Here is a 21,821-nt window from a genome sequence, read left to right on the forward strand (position 1 = left end):
ATAAATTATTTATTTATTTATTAAATAAAGGAATAAATATATAAATAAATGAAAAATGATAAAATATAAATTAATAAATATAATAGTAAATAAATTATTTATTTAATTTTTATAAATGAAAAAATAGAAATGGTATCATTAGTAAGGTAAAATTAAAGGGAAGAAGTTACGCACCGGGTTAATTAGTTAGAATTAAATAATCCAATAAATAAATAGGAAGAGGAAATAAGGATTAGAAAATAAAATACATCAATTATAGTTAGTTATAGGTATTAAAAACTAAAAGGAAAGTGGAAAAATACATAAAATTAAAATTAGTTAAAATATTAAAAGTAATAATGGACCTTTCCTTATACTAACCAAATAAAAGGGTTAATGATCTGAAAGAATGTTGGAAAAAATAAATAAATAATAATCATATTAATAATAGAATACATAATAATAATAATTATAAAAGAATTAAGTTATAGAAAATAAATAATAATTAAAATAAATAAACAAGAAAAACGATTACTAAATAATAGTTTATAAATAAATAAATAAATAATAGTTAAAAATATAATAAATAATAATTAAGTTATTAAGTAAATCAATACTAAGAATAATATCCATAATAATAATAATAATAGAAAAAAGTTATTAAAAATAAATAAATAAATAAATTCAGAGACACGAAAAACGATTACTAGTTTATTATTTGTATTAATAATAGTAACTGTATAATAAATACAGTAATTGTTTAATAGTTTCTTATTTGTATATTTAATAGTAATTGTCTAATAAATAATAGTAAATAAAAGTACTAATAATAAAAATATAAATAAAAAAGACAGAACATGTCAGTTCTCACCATTTCCCAGCTCAAAAGATGGGTGTTCTCAATACCCTTGCTACTCGGACCCTAAGGATCTCGGATAATAAGAGTTTTAAGAAAGAAAAATCCCATCTCCTTGATGTCTTTGTTGAGAATGGCTATAGTAGATACTTGGGTCAGAAGGCTTTCCGAAAAGCCACCATGAATTCTCTGACAAAAAGGGAACCGAAGGAACGGATTCCAAGTGTTCATAGCCACCATGAATTCTCTGACAAAAAGGGAACCGAAGGAACGGATTCCAAGTGTTCATCTTCCTTACGTTCAAGGGACCACTGATAAGGTTGCAAGGATTCTCAGGATGCACAGTGTCCCCGTGACCTTTAGGCCCCTTAACACCATTCGTTCGTCCCTCAGATTAGTTAAGGATCCTATTGACCCCAAAGATATGAAAGGGGTTTATATGATCCCCTGCTCCTGTGGGACCCCTTATATTAGTGAAACCGGTCACTCCATAAATCAGAGGATTTGTGAGCACGCTGATGACCTTAAGCATAGGAGAGGTAAATCTTCCGCTTTGGCTGAACATGTAGAAAAAACCAATCATCATGTTTGCATTGAGGAAGCTAGTGTTATCGCTAAAGTTTCGCATTTCCATCATCGGAAATTTAGGGAAGCTATTGAGATTGAAAAGAGACCCAACAATCTCAATAGAGATGATGGCTAGAAAATCAGCAGGTGCTGGGTCCCAGCGCTTTCTTCTTAGTCGTTTTTTCTGTCTCTTTTATTTATATTTTTATTATTAGTACTTTTATTTACTATTATTTATTAGACAATTACTATTAAATATACAAATAAGAAACTATTAAACAATTACTGTATTTATTATACAGTTACTATTATTAATACAAATAATAAACTAGTAATCGTTTTTCGTGTCTCTCAATTTATTTATTTTATTATTTTTAATAATTTTTTTCTATTATTATTATTATGGATATTATTCTTAGTATTGATTTACTTAATAACTTAATTATTATTTATTATATTTTTAACTATTATTTATTTATTTATAAACTATTATTTAGTAATCGTTTTTCTTGTTTATTTATTTTCTATAACTTAATTCTTTTATAATTATTATTATTATTATTATGTATTCTATTATTAATATGATTATTATTTATTTATTTTTTCCAACATTCTTTCAGATCATTAACCCTTTTATTTGGTTAGTATAAGGAAAGGTCCATTATTACTTTTAATATTTTAATTAATTTTAATTTTATGTATTTTATTTTTCCACTTTCCTTTTAGTTTTTAATACCTATAACTAACTATAATTGATGTATTTTATTTTCTAATCCTTATTTCCTCTTCCTATTTATTTATTGGATTATTTAATTCTAACTAATTAACCCGGTGCGTAACTTCTTCCCTTTAATTTTACCTTACTAATGATACCATTTCTATTTTTTCATTTATAAAAATTAAATAAATAATTTATTTACTATTATATTTATTAATTTATATTTTTTCATTTTTCATTAATTTATATATTTATTCCTTTATTTAATAAATAAATAAATAATTTATTATTATTTTTAATTCTTCATTTATATTTTTATTTATTTAATAAATAAATAATTTATTATTAGTTTTATAATTCTTCAATTGTTTATTTATCTTACACCTAATATAACTAAATTTATATATGAATGTATTTACCTTACTAATCATACCATTTATTTTTATTTTTCATTTATATAAATTAAATAAATAATTTATTTTTGCTATTATATTTATTAATTTATATTTTTTCATTTATTTATTTATTTAATAAATAAATAAATAAATAGTTTATTATTATTCTTCATTTATATATTTATTAATAAATAAATAATTTATTAATATTTTATAATTCTTCATTTATATATTTATGTGTTGATCTTACACTTAATATAACTAAATTTATATTTTTATATATAAATTTATATATTTTTATTTATTTTTATTATTATATTATAATTTATCATTTATATATTTAGATATTTATTTATTTATTTTTACCTAATATAACTAAATTTGACCTTGCTCCTTAAGTCAACCTTTTGCCCAGGTAACCGTTGGTGTCTCTGCTCTAGCTATTTAAATAGGCTAAGCTGGATCTGTTCTTCAACTTGTCCTGACGATGAACCACACTGGTTGGTTCGAAATGCGTCGACAAATGGTTTCTCATGTGATTTTCGCCGAAAAATCTATCATAAATCTATTATGTTGTTAGAGTAGTTTCCAGATACATACATGAATCTCATGAAATACATTGGATAGATGAAAAGGGAATTCTTTGTTCTGTTAAGGGTACTTACAACTTTGGGATACATTATTTGGTAGATTGCACTCTCGATCTAATTGGATACACATATTTTTATTGTGTTAGTGATGCCACAAATCATAATTCTACTTTTGGTTATGTATTCAATCTTAGTTTAGATCCCATCTGTTGGTCAAGCAAGAAACACTTAACCATTTCTTTATCAATTATAGCGGTAGAGTATATAGGTGCAAAAAATGCATAAACACAACCCATTTGTTTACAACATATTCTCACCATGTTTGGTATTTAGTATTACTATCTTATAACCATATTTTGTGACAGATTACCATATAGTTTTATAGAGATTTAGTTTAGTGGTTGAGGTCCAAGCACAATGATTTTCATTACATCCAAGTATTGATTCATAATCAGAGCATTGATCTGTAATACTATCCATCTAGGGGGAGGTTGGGGGCTTTCCATTGGGTTTTCCCTTTTTCCTCATTTCTTTTTAGGATTTTTTTTGGTACTTTGGTACCTAACATGGCTTCACATTGGTAATTTGGTACCTAACATGGATTCACATCGATGTATTAGTGCACATGCATCATTTTCCCTCACATGCATAATTATATCTCTGTGAGAGTGCATACCATGGGTAGCTAAAACTATGGCTTCATAAACCACCGTTGGTAAAGTCCACCTTATCTTAGGTAAATTCTTGTTTTCTAGGAATAAGTGTGCACTTGATGAGGAGTTAGAACCTAGTTTCTAGGAATGAAAGCACATGAGCTAGTTGAGTAATCGTTCTCATGTTTGGATAGTTTATTTTCAACATATTAGTGAGAAACACACCAATAAACATCCCTTTATTTAACTTCATAGATTAATCTTTCTTTTAATCCAAATCTTTATCTTAGGGTCATAAATTAAAGACGCTGGCATATTCTTACTGTCTCATTTACATCAATAGATGAAATTTCAAATATTAACTACCTTGCATCTCTAAATTCATGTTTACTTTTTCACATTTAACTTAATACAATTATGAAATTACCATACAAATTATTAAATAACAAATGAGACCATGTGAATACGTGAGTTTAAAATGGTTGACACAATCTCATAAAAAGGATTACACCAATCTTGAGTAGTTAACAACCAAAAAGTAGGGGGTTGTGTTAGTTGTATTGCTTCTCAATTAGATTCTAGATCATTTTGTAGATTGATTAGCCAAATCTTATAATATGAAAAATAATTTTGATGAAAAATAAAACTTTTCTATTATAGCATCAAATCTAAGTTGCAGAAAACGTGGGCAGAGGGTCCGTTTTCGTACAGAAATGAAACAGAAACGGGGAAACTCGTACAGTACGACCCAAAAACTCGTTTTCGGTCGTACTGGCCCGTTTTTCAAGGAGGAAACGTGGCCAGTATGACCGAAAACGAGTTTCCGGGCTGTACGACGAAGTTTCCCCATGCAGATTGACCCTTTTTTTTTTTAATTGAGGGACTAAAGTGGCTTCTAGTTGCTTCTAGATGCCTCTCTCAAGTTATAAAAGTGACCTTCGCCTCATTCTCTCATCACACAATTGAGAAATTCGTTTCTCTTGGAGACTGGCGATTTTAGCAAAGGAGAAGAGAGGAAGAGAGCAGTGGTTTCAGCTGGGTGTTTTCAACAGTGAGAAAAGAAGATTTCAGCAACAAGAGCAAGAGATTTCGCAGCAAGAGAAAGAGATTTCAACAACAGATTTGGAGTGCAGAGTTTCCGGCTACGACATTCTTGGTTTTTTGGCCAGCTACAACCATATTTCTCTTGTCGTTTCTGGCATTTTGGGGTAGCTTCAGCTACAAAAAATTAATTTGGGTAAGCAACATTCATTTTTCTTAGTTTTTTCCTACTATTTCTTCAATTTTTTGAGGGTTTATGCTGCCAAAAATATGAAAAACGTTTTTTATTTACATATTTTTTTTTTAATTTATTTTTGCAGCAATGGATTCCAACCAAAGTGCAGCTACAAATTCAAGCCCTAAGGCCAACCCAAGGGCTGAATATTATCCTCTTTGGAGGCATGTTCAGAAGCTTCAAAAATGTGGAGGTGGTGGCTCATGGGAATGGCGATGTAATCTTTGCAATAATTCGTACAAGGGATCCTACCCAAGAGTGAAGGCACATATTTTGCATGAGGAGGACAGGGGGCTGTGGGTTGCACAACAACAACATATCCATTGGCAAGGAGGGCATATCAAAGAGAGCAAGATGAGGCAGATGTTATTAAGAGAAGGCATGATGAGCTTACTCAAGCTACTCCTCAAGCTCCATCTAACATTGAGCCAAGGATTGTAGTTGAAGCAAGAAAGAGGAGAGTCGGTGCCACTCAACAACATGAACAACCAGCACCCAAAAATACCATAGGGGCATCCCATTTAGTTCAGGATAGCAGAATTTCTAAATTAGTGAATGTGCAAGCGTGAGAAGAAATTGATTCCAGAGTGGCTAGGTGCATTTATGCATGTGGTATCCCATCCAATGTTGTTCGCTCTCCTTACTGGTAAGATATGATAAGGGCAATTAACAAAGCTCCTCAAGGGTACAAGGGGCCCAACTATGAGAAAGTCAGAACTCAGCTTCTCAAAAATGAGAAGGAGCTTGTGGAGGATATTTTATCACCAATTCGTTCTTCTTGGAGTAGCTGTGGGGTTACCATAGTCTCAGATGGATAGACAGATACAAAGCGCAGACCATTGATAAATATCATTGCGACTTCCCCCAAAGGAGAAATGTTTATCAAGGTGGAAGACTGCTCAGGAGAGGTAAAAGATGCACAGTTCATTGCTGATGTTATTATAAAAGCTATTGAACAAATAGTGCCTAACAAGGTGGTGCAAGTTATCACAGACAATGCACCAGTTTGCAAAGCTACAAGTTTAATTATTGAGGGGAGGTATAACCACATCTTTTGGACACCATGCATTGTCTATAATCTGAATCTAATCTTAGAGGAGATCGACAACAAAGTTTCCTGGATAAAGGAAATCACGGGGGAAGTAAGGGAGATTGTCAAATTCATCACCAACCACCACCAATCTCAGGCCATATTTCGAGAGTACTCCAAATTGGAGTTTTTAAAAGTTGCTGAGACAAGATATGCCTCAAACTTCCTGATGTTGCGCCACCTTTTTGAGGTTAAGCATGCATTAGTTTCTATGGTGGTGAGTCAACTTTGGGTTGAGTGGAGACAAGCATATTCAGAGCGGGGATATATGGTGCGTAGATTGTGCCTTGATGAGGATTGGTGGAGCAAGGTATATTTCTTGCTAAAGTTCACAACCCCTGCATTTGAGCTTCTTCGGAGTGCTGACATTGACCAACCTTTCTTAAGAGAGGTATATGATGGCATGGATTCCATGGTTGAGAAAACTATGGAAATCATTTCGCAAGAGTCTCCACAAATTTTGTTTGTTGATGATCATTTTGTTGGTTTAGTTAAGAAAATCATTGTTGATAGGTGGAACAATTTCAACACTCCATTGCACACTTTAGCACATGCCTTGAACCCCAAATTTTATGATGAGGAGCTTATTTCTCAAAGCAATGGGAAGAGGAAGGCACCCCATAAGGATAGAGAGGTGGCTAATGGGGTGAAAAAATCCCTTATGAGAATGTTTCATTCTCATCTACACAGGGAGGTAAAGGAAGAATTTGCCAGTTTTGCTGCAAGAATAGATGATTATGTAGATATATCACCTTTGGAGGAGAGAAGCACCATGCATCTAGTTAGGTGGTGGATTTGTCATGGAGCAAATGGTGTACATTTGCAAAACCTTTCCATTCGTATTCTTTCACAAGTGGCAAGCTCTTCATCAGCAAAAAGGAATTGGAGCACTTATGGTTTTATTCATTCTGTGAAGTGCAATAGGTTGGGCTCACAGAAGGCAGAGGATCTTGTTTATGTGCACTCCAATCTTCACCTTGCATCTCGTAGGGGTCCAGAATAAAACACTGGTCCTTCTAAAGAATGGGATTTGGATGCAGAAAGTCTTGATTTGGATCTCTCTCTTGTTGCCTTGAATATTGAGGTCCAGCCTGGAAGTGGAATTGGCCCATCATCTTCTTCAACACCACCATCCATTGTTGAGCATTGTTCTGCTTCTATTTTTTATGAGCATTATGATGATGAGGATTAGTCTTTTGTCTCTATAGTTCTTGCAGCCTTATAGTATTTATTGTACTTGCAGCCTCATATATTAATATATAATAAAGGTTGATTTTGAGATTTGGATATATAATAAAGGTTTCTTTTGGATATTTCGATATTTTTATTTTCATTATGTGATCATTCATGAGTAAATGTGATGTAAATTTAATCATAATGTTTAAATGTAATAAATTATAATGTATCATGTATGCTTTATGATTACACACACACACACACACACACACATATATATATAATATATTCGTGTTTCCCCATTTCCAAAATTTGGGGAGGTCGCGTTTTGTACCCGTGCCCATTTCGGAAACTTGTACCTATTTCGCCATTTCGTGCAACTTAGTATCAAATTTATAATAACATTTAACTTATGAAATTATATACATGAAGCTTGTTTTGAATGAATAAATAAAAAAATAAAATAAAGAGAATAAATATTATAATCCATCATAAAACATTGTTGTTGAAAAGGGTACTTTAACTTTTCCTTTTTCAATTAAGCTCTCTAAAATTACAAGATTTTAAAAACTTAACAATCTACCGCTTTTTGGGCATCCACTGATGAGAATGTTGTATTCTCGATCAGTGTGGATGAGGATGACTTCCAAATCCATGGAGATGGGGGATGCACTGTTAAACTAGTCAGAAGCACTGCCATGAATTGCTATATATCCCTACTGATATTGCAAATGTTGGCTCATGTGCTACTATCTCTAGTGTTGGAGAAGTCTACAGAGAAAGAGTTGTGTACTATGTTGGTCCATTTGGTTATACGATGAGTCGATTTGTAAAGCACTGCAATTGGGTTCTAGGCATGGCCTAATATTGGAGAGCTTTGAGTTACCAGTTGAATCTTTAGGAGTTTCATCTTGGGGCCTCAAAGCAGTGGGCAAAAGCTTTGCAGAAGCAATGCCCACTATTCCTTCGAGTACTTCCACAATACCAGCCACTACAACTTCTACAACAAAACCCCCATCTTATAGCATTTTGGTCATCACTAGGCATACACTAAATCATGGAGACCACAATAGGGTTAAGTATTCTGGGGTCCCTACTAGGAAAAACCATAGCCCTACCAAATGCATTCATCTTCCTCCTATTCCTCTGGATCCTAAGATCATTACAAAGCCACATTACCCACCTTGCAAGGATGAACCTCCCATGAAAGGAGGAGCCATACCCCCTCCTAGGACTCCTTGTGCTCCTTCACCAATTGGGCATATGCTTTAGACATTTTTGGGCACTGCAACCCCAAGCATAAAATTTCCATAAACCAAGGGCTCCTAAGTCCCTAAAAGTGTTGTTCTAACCCCTAAAGGAACAAGGTCAACTGATTACAACTTCTCCCAGAAGTTCTCCATGAAAAACTGCTCAAAACTGGTCAAAATAGGATCATTTCAGCTACTCCATAGGCAAAGTGCGTTGCATCTCACCTAAGTACACTGTGTGGGTGCGTTTCATTTCAAAAAGCCCTTCTATGGGGTGCGATGGGCAAGAAGTGACAAATGGCAGTGTCAATCCGCGAGGTGGAGAGGCATGGAATCTTCCAGAAACTTCTCCTGTGACACTTGCCACTCTGAATTCGACCAAGGATGAGTAAGAGATCATCAATCTCCAAGTGGAAGAAAGAACTATCAGAGGGAAGACACTAATCAAATCACAAGCCGACTCATCTCCCTTACAGATATCTATATATGGATCCCTCATCCCAGAGATCCAGAGGCTGGAATTTTGCATCTTGTAAGGAATTGTTGTTGGTTTCTTGAGACAACATCATAGTGTTGGGTGATATAAGCTTTGTATGAGGTGAAGAAGGGCTTACTTGCTGAGAGGATGATGCTGGGTCAGAACAACTGGTTGTAACTCCCTTGGCTCTTTCTTGATTATCAATAAAAGCTATTCAAGCTTTCCTCCATACTCTTGTGTCATTTATGTTTTATGCATTTGTATGGTCAATTTACATCTGATCCTAGATTGTTTATGATTATAGATCCATGTTCTTGTATAGTGTTATGCTACTCTGATCCTACAGGTACTCTGTGAAGCTGGGTGTACAAGGAAGCAAGTAGCAAAGGACTATCAGAAGAGAGAGGAATCGAACTAGGAGCTAAGCGCAAGACAGAGGTTGGTCTCCTTTGTTCTTCTCTCCTCTATATTTCATAAATGAAAAATGAAAGTAGCTTTACTTTGTTTGTTTCTAAGGTAGCTACCACACCTTAGTGGGATAAGCAATTATGTGTAGACACTTTTCCCTGTAACAAAATGGCAACTCCACTGGGGAGTGACTAGGTTGTTTGTTTATCTTCCTTGTTGTTTATTTTATAAACTTACAGACGGAGCCTGAAGTCGAGCCAGGTAGCTTTCGAACTGCATTTGCTATGCAAATGCAAAGTAGATAAATGCCGCTTCAGTCAATCTTCGGGTTTTGTTTATGAATTAAACAACTGATTTACAAATTCTCTGATTGCCCTAGTGGTGGCTCTAGTAACCTCCTTAGATCTACCCCTGATTGTTGCTTTACTGATTACCATTTGCTCGGCCAAAACCCATGAACTGAACTGCAAACTGTGACCCGAAACCCAAGCAAAGTCTCGTCTCTGGCCCAGCGCAGGTTCTGTTCTATGAATCTGAAATTCAGCGCACTTCCCGAGTGTAGTAGGTGCACTGCATTTCAATTTCACTGTGTTACAGGTGCGCTGATCAGACTAGGCATTGTTCAGTTTTGGTTTCTGTGATTCATTCTTTTCAGTTCTATTCATGAATTTTGCTGCCTATAATCAGTATATCTCTGTTTGAAACCCCTTTTCCTTGTTGTTATTCCGCCTCCAATGTGCAAAGAACTGTAAATGTTTTTATGTATTTGTTGAGTCATTTTCAGTTCTCCTTTGCAAAAAAGTAACGTAGTTGTACTGTCGATTCTCGATTTGAAAGTGTCGTAAGTGTCGTTTTCAGTCGTAGAAGAGAGTCTGATTACTCTTGATAGTCGATTACCCTGTTACTATTGTATTTGGTCTGAATTTATAGTTTTTCTAGTGTCGAAAGCAAGTATTCATTTCCGAATCATAAAGTGTTGTGATTATCTTCATTTTTGATTTTGAAAAGAAACTTGTTAGTAATTGTCGCTTGAAAAGTAATTCAGATTTGCGCATTAGCTTTCTTTTTATCATTCACATACTAAGAAAGCCGAAAACAAATACATGCATGTGCATTTGCATTTAGACTGTTTGATTGGTTTGATTTAGGATAGTGCATTTAGTGTGTGTTCTTTGCTCTTTGTTGAAAGAATTTTGTCTTTCTTTCCTTAGTAGCTAGGATTTTCATTGCACAAATAAGATAAAAAGACTGTTTATCATCTTAGATTGCATTTTAGGAATTGTGTATATACATCACGTGGTGAACCTGAAAGGAAAATTTCTTAAGCAAGATCAACTATAAAATAAATTTAATGAATCTAACAACGCTTTGGAACCTAACGCACAACATCTAGAAGTCTAGGCTAGAGACGTATTCCGGCGTCGTAAAGCCTGGTAACTGTTGTTCTCACTGATGGTTGGGTGATTCCTCCACTTTGAGACGATAAGTGCCAGTACGGACTTGTGCGCCCACGTACCGTCGAGTATATTTTGGAAGTTGTGTCTGCCGCCCTATCGATCGCAATGCACTGAACACAGCATTCGGGAAGATTGACTGCCGTACCGTAAAAAGTATTCTACAGTTCTGCGATTGATTTGGTAATCCCTCTACCTAGATTTCCAGAGCAGTCCCTTTCATTCCTTTTCAGACTCCTTAACGGAAAAGGTCCATCTGAGCACTTGTCACTTCAGGCTCATTAAAAATCGAAGGCGACTAGAGTCATCTTTTGTTTTTTCTTGACTCCTAAAAATTGAAAAAACAAGTTATGTCAAAGCATCTAAAATTTATTTTAAACGGAATAATCATCACCCTTTCCTACATTGATATTAGGTTGAGAAAATGGAATCCACTAACCAAGGAATTCCCCTTGGAGGAAATCCTAGTCCCTTCTCCTCTTGGGGAGATGTTGGTGCACCCCATATGGCCACATTATCGCTTCCAGGACTGACAACCGGCTTGCCCGTAGGGCTCTTCTCAACCTCTGTCGTTCAGAACACCGAAATTCCCGAGAAATCAAGTCAGCAACTAGACGATTCCAGAGTTACCCACCAACCTTCTACTTCCTCCAATCTTCCTCTCCTCCTTCCTCTTCGCTTGATGGGGCTGGTAAAGCCAAAAATCAAGTACCTGAGAAGAAGAAGGAAAAGAAGAAGAAAGAGAAGAAGAAGAAGGAGCCAAAAGCGAAAGGGGCCAACCAAACATCGTCTAGCGTAAATCCACACACTACACCGACCAGGCCTAAATCACCATGTGTCATTTGTAATGGATACCCCTATCATCGAGATTGTCCCTGTATCCCTCAGATCTTAAGGGACTGGTCTCCTCGTTTGCACAACCTGGTGTCGTCAACCTCTGATGATCATGTTGAAAGCACACCGTCGACTAGTGAAAGTGAAGCCCCTAGACAAAAAGGAAAATATAGATTTCCTTGTAAACTGTACGAAGGCGATCATGCCGTCCACCGTTGTCCCTTCTTAGACGAGGCTAAAAGAGTTTTGGACGATCGTCCGGTTTCACCATTACGACTTCCTCCTAGATATAAAAAACTCTTGCCGAGTTCGTCACTAGTTGAAAATTCGGCTGACCCGCCCAGGTGGTCGGCCGAAGCATCTATCATTGAAGACAAACCATTTGAACCCATACCAGACAAAATTCAAAAGGTCAAGGCGGCAGTTGACCCGGTCTTGCCTTCAGAGGTTCCATCTTCAGATGATACAGTCACAGAAGAGAATAAGGATGACACCGTCCAAATTGTTTTCGTAAGCACAGACTCCGATGAACATGGGGGTAATTTACCCATTCCTTTACCGCAGGAAGGAAGTTCGTCAAAGTCGTACCCGGCCGTCTATTCGGCCCCACCTCCAAGCAACCTAGTTGTTTCCTTCGACTGGAATCAACTAGGCAGACCCCGCTTACCGGCTAGTGTACCATTCCGAATCATTTCTCAAATATATAGAATGGTTATGGCCGGTACCATCATAGATGAAGGGGCTTCTGTGAGTATCCTTTCCTCGACTGCTTGGAAAACGCTTGGTTCGTCATCACTTTTGCTTGAGATGAGAAATCTAACAGGCTTTGACAAAGGAACTAGTCGACCGTTAGGGATCCTTTCCAATGTGCCCATAACATTGAGAGGGAAAACCATTCATATGAACGTAATGGTAGTCCAAGGACCCCTGGATTATAATCTACTCCTTGGACGAGACTATATATATTGCATGAGAGCAATTGTCTCCTCACTCTTTAGAGTAATGTGTTTTCCACATGAAGGAAGAGTGGTCAAGCTCGTAGACCAGCTTTCATTTCCCGGTTCACACATGGTAAATAGTCATATACCATCCCTAAATGGTCTTTTCACACAAGGAATGTCTCATCAATCTCCAGTCCGTCCACCTGATGAGCACGAGTGATTCGGGGGATATGACTGAAACCTAGGGGGCATGCACCCTGGTGTGCTTCGGCATGAAAACTTCGAGTATAGGGTAGGTTTCCGCGAGAGATATATGACTGGACTGTACTCCCATCCGTGATTGGAAGAGGGGGTTAGACTGGAATAAGATTCTCTCGTCAAAGTTATGTGAGTGGATTGTCTCACCTTTGTCTATTTCGGTAGACATCGCCGAAGAAGTGTTTTGTTTTCGGTGTGAATAGAACAATCTTTGGTAACCTGAAAGAGGTAGACCTTTCCTGATAAAAAAAATGTTTTGTTGGAGATTTGAAGGGTGACCTTGAAACTTTGTTTTATACCTGGGGGCATGCAAACCTTTTGGCATGCAAGCGAAGAGCGATCATTTATCTGTTTTTTGGGTTGATCGTTTCCTAACTTGCACAAAGAAAGGATGTGGGGCAAAACTCAAAAAAATTGTCGTTTTCATATATGAGACATTCTTATTTTACGACTGGATTAATTGAGCAGTTTTATCACATAGTTCAAGCTCGTTAAAAAATAAACATAAGTCATGAGAAAATTTTTCTCTCCGCGTTTAAGCTCATTTAAAAATGAGCTATTTCCCGGTAAATAACCATCGTGAATGTAGTACTTCAGCCTTTAAAGCCTTGGTCGTGTTCTCATCATCACCTCCACTCTGTATTGGCCGATCATTCACCTCCATTTGATTGTTTACCCCTTTTTGAGGAACAGCTGCGAAGAGTGATCCCACTAGCCATCCTTGTAACACTGCCGTGATTGGAAAATTCCAAACCTTACCTGGAATCAGCTGCTACCCAATTTTATCACTCGTTCCTCAAAAGACGAGTCTCCTTTAAGCTCTTTTCAACTGACTCATAAAATATGAAAAGATTGCCGAGCCATTGGCCTCTCCAGCTCGTTAAAGGGACCGGAAATGCTATCCCTCCTTTAGATTTAATCTTTTTGGACCTGAGGGACTATTACACAAAAATATCGAGCGCTTGTTTTGTTCAGCTCGTTAAAAGGATCGAAAATTCATCCCTTCGGTATTTTTTTATACTTTTTCGGACTTAAGGGATTAGATGACGAAAAAGGAATTTTGGAGTTTCCTTTACGTCTCTTTTCAGACTCTCTAAAATTGAAAAGGATCGAGTTATCTCTTTCGTTAAACTCGTTAAAACTTAATAGCGACAAACTTGTCCATAGCAGACAAGAACGAGTTTCACTATCGCTAGGCTCGTTAAAACATAGCAATGGGTTTGCCCGAAGGGAAAATTATAGAACAAGCATATGTTATCCTCCTCAAGCTTGACAAAAATAAAGAGGTACTGGTCAGCAATGTCTGGGGAAAAATTGGGAAGAAAACTTGAAGAAACTTTGTTGGTAGCAAGTCGCTCTTGAACATGACACTTTCACTCCGCATCCAAGTCGGGTTGGGTTGTTTCATTCACCGGTCACATCACCATGGTGCCATCACACCATCCACATTTGGGGTTAATGCTACCAATCCATCATGTCAGTGTCGCCGATATGTTCAAGAGAAGTCATTCAGAGAGTTCACCTATGTCTCACCCGCTACAATACATTTACGCTCCATTCTTTCATGACCGCCGCCCTGAACCTTATATCACCAGATTGTTTTCACCTCCATTAAAATCATTTGCTCGGTTCTGTGTCATTGATGTGGGATTCATTAAGGCCCTCCTATGACGGATCACTTCTTGTCGACATCAGCTCATTATCCAAGAAGTCGATCTAGGAACACCCCGTTCAGTACTTTGAAGCTTGCATGCCTCAATGGCAAGTTTCTCACTTCCGGCGATAGGTTTACATCAATCACCTTCGACCGAAAGATTTTGCGTGGTATTCGACGCCAAGTCCTTTATTCACACCACGTGAATTGTACTGCAGTACCTTGAGGGTCATTATCATTATCGGTGACTCCTCTCGCGTTTGTTAACAACTTACATCATTGGCTGGTAATCAGGCGATGTCTTTCCATGTTCGACTCCAGAACATCTCTCACATGGATCGACTTGTACTTAGAGTGAAGATCGAACGAGATTGAAGACCCCGGATCTAGTTTCATCCATCCGGGATGCGATATATATTCAGGGAAATAAAGACATCAAATGTACATCATTGCTGCACAGATAATCATCCAATCAAAGGGATGATGGCTCTACCAGAATCATCAGTCTACACTCAGACGATTGTCTGTCCTATGTACATGAAAATGAATTTATAAAGTTGAGCATGGGAATTCCCGCCTCAGCTAGATCATGAAAATATTATGAATAATGTATTATATTTTATCTTATTACAGGTCTCCTCCCAGCTTGAAAGAACTTTAGATCCTCATAATAAAGCATTTCACCCGACATTAAAAAAGATTAACGACCTCATGCTTTAGGGGGCAACTGTTATAGACATTTTTGGGCACTGAAACCCCAAGCATAAAATGTCCATAAACCAAGGGCTCATAAGTCCCTAAAAGTGTTGTTCTAACCCCTAAAGGAGCAAGGTCAACTGATTACAGCTTCTCCCAAAAGTTCTCCATGAAAAACTTCTCAGAACTGGTCAAAACGGGATCATTTCAGCTGCTCCATAGGCAAAGTGCGTTGCATCTCACCTAAGTACAATGTGTGGGTGTGTTTCATTTCAAAAAGCCCTTATATGGGGTACCATGGGCGAGAAGTGACAAATGGCAGTGTCAATCCGCAAGGTGGAAAGGCATGGAATCTTCCAGAAACTTCTCCTGTGACACTTGCCACTCTGAATTCGACCAAGGATGAGTAAGAGATCATCAATCTCCAAGTGGAAGCAAGAACTATCAGAGGGAAGACACTAATCAAATCACAAGCTGACTCATCTCCCTTACAGATATCTATATATGGATCCCTCATCCCAGAGATCCAGAGGCTGGAATTTTGCATCTTGTAAGGAATTGCTGTTGGTTTCTTGAGACAACATCATAGTGTTGGGTGATCTAAGCTTTGTATGAGGTGAAGAAGGTCTTACTTGCTGAGAGGATGATGTTGGGTCAGAACAACTGGTTGTAACTCCCTTAGCTCTTTCTTGATTAACAATAAAATCTATTCAAGTTTTCCTCCATACTCTTGTGTCATTTATGTTTTATGCATTTGTATGGTCAATTTACATCTGATCCTAGATTGTTTATGATTATAGATCCATGTTCTTGTATAGTGTTATGCTACTCTGATCCTACGGGTACTCTGTGAAGTTGGGCGTATAAGGAAGCAAGTAGCAAAGGACTATCAGAAGAGAGAGGAATCGAACTAGGAGCTAAGCGCAAGACATAGGTTGGTCTCCTTTGTTATTCTCTCATCTATATTTCATAAAGGAAAAACGAAAGTAGTTTACTTTGTTTGTTTCTAAGGTAGCTACCACACCTTAGTGGGATAAGCAGTTCTGTGTAGACACTTTTCCCTGTAACAGCATGGTTCTCCCTTTCTACCTCCTGCAACCAATCCACCTAATGTTGGTAATGCACCTCCAAGGGGCTAGCTCCCCTTCCTGTGGTGGTTCTCCAAAACCAAAACTTCTGTAGTTTCCACCAATATCGCTCCCACCACCTACTTCTCCTTCCTATGGAGTCTCTCCAATACCAAAACTTCCACCAGCTCCACAACTATCACCCCACCACCTGCTTCTAGGTCTAAACCTGCTCTCCCCTCTCCCACCACCCCTTCGCCTCCTAGTCCTCCACACAAGCATCCAATCCATAGACCCCATTCTCATAATAGGCCATCACTGCTTGCACCACCACCACCAACAAATCCTGAAACTCTTATTAGCCACCCTACATCGCTACCCTACAAAAATCGCCATCACCATCACCGCTTGCACCACCACCACCAACAAGTTCTGAAACTCCTATTAGACACCCTTCACCGTCACCCTACAAAAATCCACCATCTCCCTCTAGTTCTTAGCTTCATTACCCACTTCCACCATCCTCATATGTGAAGCCATCTCCTCGCTTCAGGCCTCCACCTCAACCTCCTTCCATTCCCAATATGCCACGAAATCACCACGAAACTCCTCACCACATCCCTCCACCTCAACCTCCCTCCACTATTCCACTATTCCACTACCATTTCCCCACCCACCTCCACGATTCTAATTTCACAAAACCTTAATACAACCTTATCTTTCCAATTAACCTCTCAACTCATTCCCACTACCACAAACACCACACCACATCCCTCCACCTCAACCTCCCTCCACTCTTCCACTGTCATTTCACAAACCTGTACCATCTAATGTCACAAACATTAATATAATTTCCAGTCCAAAGTGTCCAAATGCCACCAACTCATTTCAAATACCGCTCGGCAAGCCTTAAAGCTCTAACACCCTCCCCACTTTTAATGTTTCTCCACTCTCTGACACGTAACACCTCATGGCAAGCTCTTTCTAATGAAATTTTGTTATACCAATGTGTCCATTGACATACGAGTGGAGCAACTGAACAACTATTAGTAGAACAATTTTCAAAATTTAATATTAGTGTGTATAATGTTAATCTTTTAAAGTAGACCGTATGTTCTGAACATCATTATCACTTGCACACTGATAGAATTTGATAGCTACTAAATAATGTTACTTCTATCACCAGTAACAGACTAATGGTATATGATAGTGGTGTTAGCTCCCATAACAGCCGCCGATAGCTCCCATAATAGCCGCAGTTGATTTGGAAACAATCTGCTGATTTGGAAACAATCTGCCAGTTATTTCCTGCAATTATGAAAATCAACTGCAGTTATTTCCTTAAATTACGGAAACCAACTGCAGTTAAATTAATTTCTTGTTGGGAGCTCCTGGAGTGGTCCATTACTCCCTCTGTAGTTCTCTACCATGATCTGTGGAACATTTGACACATAGCCAACAGAAGCTTGATGGAAGCTTGGCTATAAATACTTTTGTTTGGTCCCCAAGCTCACTAACTCAATCCCCTTCAGCCTTACACCATCAAGTTGAGTGAGCAGAGCTTGGAAGTGCCACACAGATGAGAAAAGATTACAGATACTAGGAACGTTACTTCATGTAAGCATCTGCTAGTTGATTTTTGTCTAATAACGATTTAGTTGTAAGTTTGATACGACAGTAAAGCAAATCAGTTACTGCTTGCCGAGTGAACAATATATATTTTCTCTTTGCCATTTGAGGACACGCGATTGAAAACATGGCAGAGAGCATGTCTTCTATGCAAAAGTTATATCCACATCAAATTATTCTGTTCTTGATGTGTTGATAGTAGCCAGCCTTTGGGATATGTTGGAATAGAGGTGCAAGAAAGGAAAACCAGGAAAGTTTGGAATCACAATAAGGAGCTTCTGTGATTTGTTTGTTTGATTGTTTTTTGAAAGAGGGAAGTGGTCTGCCTCAAGCACATCGGAAAGTCTGGTATCGGAGTGTGGGTAGCATCAATGGCCGGAGGTATGATTTATTGGGCATTAAAGTTTTCGATTCTTTTTAAGTGTTTATTCCACATTTTAGAATCGTTTTTAAGCTTTCATTTGGTATCAGAGCCATTTTTATCTCTGCCTTGGTGTTTATAGACATGTTTTTTTTTGCTCAATGCCATATTTAGAGGATTTTTTGAATTAAGGCATTTATTTGGAAATTTTGGTAATTTTTTGAGGCCACTGGAATATATTTTATCCTACAGTTGTCAGTATCGTTATTCAAATGTCTGGATAAAATTAACATACTCTCTAGAAGCTGGTGTTAGGCCTCAATACTTATCTGTGGCTGTTGTGGAGCACCTAAGCTGCTGTGCTAATGTGGCTGTCTAATTCTAATACGCATATGGAACTCCTCGTCATAAACAAAAAGGTTACAATTAGTTTACAATTGGAAACACCGCTTGAATAGAATATTATATATTGGTACATTGCCATACATAACCGCAAAGCTTTGCCTTTGAGCTAATCAGGTTTATTGATACTGCTTATGACGTATTAACTATTAACAGCGTGTTTGTGTCAGTTATGAAATTTTAAATCTGAACATTAGGGATTGAGTATGTTCGCTGCTGGGTTGTTGTGCAATTTATTAATTATGCTCATATTTAATTTGCATGAATTGATTATTTCCGCTCTAATTAATACATGCTATTTTGGATGAGTATACGAGACCCATCGTTGAATGTTATGCATGAATATTATAGTTTTATTTATACAATTTATAATTATTTTCATATCTAGTTAATTTTTATGCATAAAAGAAATAATGTCTGAGTGATTTATATAATTATTAATTGATTAGAGAATAGCCACAACATCTCTAACTAAATAATATTATATATTATGATTGATTAGGATCACATAAAGAATATTTAGACATTAACTGTAATTAATTATACTAAATATAATAAATTGTATCCCGCAGGAATTTTTATTATATTTATATAATTAATTAGGATAAAATATTCATAACTTTCCCACAGGAATTATGAATTAATAGTTTTATCATAAAGTTCAAATCTAAGATAGAATTTATATCGAATTATAATCATAATATACCCTTTAGAATTATGAATTAAGTGAAAAATTTGATAAATTCTATCATAAAAAGTAATTGAATCTGCTTGAATTGAAAATTTAGTCCATAGACAATTTTTAAGTCATTAGATTTAATTTTAAGCATGGTTTACATTGGTAAAGCATGAAATTTTATTTTTTAGGTCTCAATTTTAACATAAGCATGTAATCTTTAATTTTATGCAGTTATATAACTTGCAAATTTCTCCGATATTCGTTGTGATATCCCAGAACTTATGGGAGATAACTATAAGGTCTGGAAGGAGAGAGTTCTCCTTCATTTGGGGTGGATGGACATAGACTATGCTATTAAGAAAGATGAACCACCAACACTCACTAATACCAGCACTGTAGCGGACATCATGCTTTATGAACGATGGGAGCGATCAAATCGCCTAAGCATGATGTTTATTAAGACTAAAATTTTAGCTGGTATTTGTGGTTCCGTTGATCAGCATGAAAAGGTCCGAGACTTGCTGAAAGCCATTGATGATCAATTTGTCACTTCAGACAAGGCACTAGCGAACACCCTAATCATGAAGTTCTCATCGCTAAGGCTCACCAGTGTACAAGGTGTACGCGAGAACATCATGCAAATGAGGGACACAATGGCTCAATTGAAGAAACTCGATGTTGAAATATCGAAGTCCTTCTTGGTGCACTACATCCTGAAAACCCTTCCGCACCAATACATACCCTTCAAAATCTTATACAACACACATAAGGATAAATGGTCAATTAATGAACTCATGACCATGTGTGTTCAAGAGGAAGGGAGACTGGTGATGGAACTGGGAGAAAGTGCAATGCTGACAACGCGTGGAAAGGGAAAATCTCAAGCCAATCGGAAAGGGAAAGGTAAAGTACCTCCCCAAGCCGATATCAAGAAGGATTCCAAGTGTTTCTTCTGTAAAAAGAAGAGACACATGAAGAAGGAATGTGCCAAATTTAAAAAAATGGCTTGCGGACAAAGGTAATCCAATCTCGTTTGTTTGTTATGAATCTAATATGGTTAATGTCAATATTAACACCTGGTGGATTGATTTTGGATCAACAATTCACATTTTGAATTCCTTGCAGGGTTTGCAAAACCTAAGGAAGCCAATGGGAAGTGAGCAAAACATCTTATGAGGAAACAAGATGGGCTTGCATGTGGAAGCTATAGGAACATGCTATTTAACTTTACGTAGTGGCTTTGTTTTAGAATTAGAAAAGACCTTTTATGTACCAAGTTTTTCTAAAAACTTGATTTTAGTTTCAAGGCTTGTACCTTTTGGATAATCCTTTAACTTTTCAGAAACATCATTCAGTTTATTTTATAAATCTGATTGTGTTGGGAATGGTATTTTGTCTAATGGTCTTTATTGCATTAATTTACAAAAAAATGTCACTTATGATTCAATGCATGTTCACACTGGCACTAAAAGATGTGTTATTAATGAGGATTCCTCTAAATTATGGCACCAGAGATTAGGTTATATCTCCATAGAAAGAATTAAAAGATTGGTAAATGAAGGGGTACTTAATACTTTGGATTTTACTGATTTTGAGACTTGTGTGGACTGCATAAAGGGAAAGCAGACCAACAAGTCAAAGAAAGGTGCCAATAGGAGTTCAAACATATTAGAGATCATACATACTGATATATGTAGTCTAGACATGGACTCACATGGTCAGAGATACTTCATCTCTTTTATAGATGATTACTCACAATATATGTATCTCTACATGCTTCATAAAAAGAACGAAGCATTAGATGCCTTTAAGATCTTTAAGGCTGAAGTAGAGAAACAATGCGGCAAGAAAATTAAGATCGTGAGATCAGATAGAGGTGGAGAATATTATGGTAGATACACAAAAGATGGACAAGCACCTGGGCCATTTGCAAAATTTCTTCAAGAGCATGGGATTGTTGCCCAATACACCATGCCTGATTCACCCGACCAGAATGGTGTAGCAGAAAGAAGAAACCGAACATTATTGGACATGGTGTGGAGTATGCTTAGCAGCTCCAATCTTCCTAAATCCTTATGGACTGAAGCACTTAAGACGACAGTGTATATATTAATATGAGTTCCAACCAAGGTTGTTCCTAAAACGCCATTTGAATTATGGAAAGGTTGGAAACCGAGTTTGCGACATATGTGCGTTTGGGGATGCCCATCTGAAGTAAGAATATATAATCCACAAGAGAAGAAGCTAGACCCAAGGACCGTTAGTGGGTATTTCATTGGATATGTTGAAAGGTATAAAGGTTATAAATTTTATTGTCCATCTCACAGCACTAAGATTGTGGAATCAAGAAATGCAAAGTTTCTTGAAAATGACTTGATTAGTGGGAGCGATCAGACCAGGAAAATAGTTC

The sequence above is a fragment of the Pinus tabuliformis genome, chromosome 9 (genome assembly GCF_031772625.1).
Source record: "Pinus tabuliformis cultivar Carrire ecotype Pingquan chromosome 9, CPIR1, whole genome shotgun sequence".
Lineage (NCBI taxonomy): Eukaryota > Viridiplantae > Streptophyta > Pinopsida > Pinales > Pinaceae > Pinus > Pinus tabuliformis.